The sequence below is a fragment of the Symphalangus syndactylus genome, chromosome 23, assembly GCF_028878055.3.
Source record: "Symphalangus syndactylus isolate Jambi chromosome 23, NHGRI_mSymSyn1-v2.1_pri, whole genome shotgun sequence".
NCBI classification, from domain to species: domain Eukaryota; kingdom Metazoa; phylum Chordata; class Mammalia; order Primates; family Hylobatidae; genus Symphalangus; species Symphalangus syndactylus.
Window position 1 is genome coordinate 34,488,239 of NC_072445.2, and position 1,177 is coordinate 34,489,415.

General features: G+C 42.0%; 1 non-coding gene across 1 annotated transcript; it reads right to left on the bottom strand.

The window, feature by feature from the left end:
* Window positions 1–686: 686 nt before the first annotated feature.
* On the bottom strand, window positions 687–759 carry TRNAK-UUU (transfer RNA lysine (anticodon UUU)). Its single transcript has one exon. It is a non-coding gene; the product is annotated as a tRNA-Lys (tRNA).
* Window positions 760–1,177: the final 418 nt, after the last annotated feature.

Consider the following 1,177-nt stretch of genomic DNA (forward strand, 5'->3'; position numbering starts at 1 on the left):
GGTGTTTGGAAAACAAGTTCACTAAGGCAATCCCTTAGGGCTGGTAATTTCATGATGTAAATCATTCCACATTTGTAAAGCATAAAGTAGCAAAGTTTTAATCACTGCACAAACAAGCATCTGAACCTCTTCCTGTGCTTAATTGGTATAAACTATCTAGGGCGGCAGTGCCCCACCTTTTTGGCACCAGAGACCATTTCATGAAAGACAATTTTTTACATGGAAGAGGGAGCGGGGGCTGGGGGTATGATTGGGGATTATTCAAGCACATTAGATTTATTGTGCACTTTATTTATATTGTTATTACATTGTAATATATAATGAAATAAGTATCCAACTCACCGTAATGTAGAATCACTGGAAGCCTTGAGTTTGTTTTCCTGCAACTAGACGGTCCCATCTGGCAGTGATAGAAAATAGTGACAGATCATCAAGCATTAGATTCTCATAAGGAGCCCACAATCTAGATCCCTTTCATGCACAGTTCACAATAAGGTTTGGGCTTCTATGAGAATCTGATGCCTCCACTTACCTGGGAGGCAGGGGAGCTCAGGTGGTCATAAGAGCTATGGGGAGTTGGTGTATAAGTACAGATGAAGCTTCCCTGGCTCTCCTGCCACGCTGCCTGGTACCTGGTCTGTGTACTGGAGGTTGGGGACTCCTGATCTAGAGTAAAATAAAGAGTTCGCCTGAACAGGGAGTTGAACCCTGAACCCTCAGAGTAAATGTCTGATGCTCTACCAGCTGAGCTATCCAGGTACTCGCTCATCTTTTTCCACGTAGTATCTAATCTAAATTTCTTCATTTGTTCCATTCATTTTATGTTTCATGTTGGGATTTGTAAATCACGTTACTTGAATTCTCCTCATTTCGAAGACCCTGTTTAAGAGAGACATTATAATCGCTAGGAACATTTTCCTTTTCTCTTTTTAAACATCTCCTTTCTGTAGATTTTCGTAACCTGAGATGGGGCATCTTCTACGCAAAGCACTGTGGAGTTGCTAGATACAGAGGGTTTCATTCTCGCCAATTAGCTGCAACCTAAACTTCTGGAGGCAATAGTGGAGCTACTTTTGTTCGTATCCCTCAGTATTACCTTGTATGTCTTTCTTGCAGGCTTTGCAGGCAGAGGGGAAGAGAGACGAAGGAGGAAGAATTTGAAGATGCAAGAGAACAT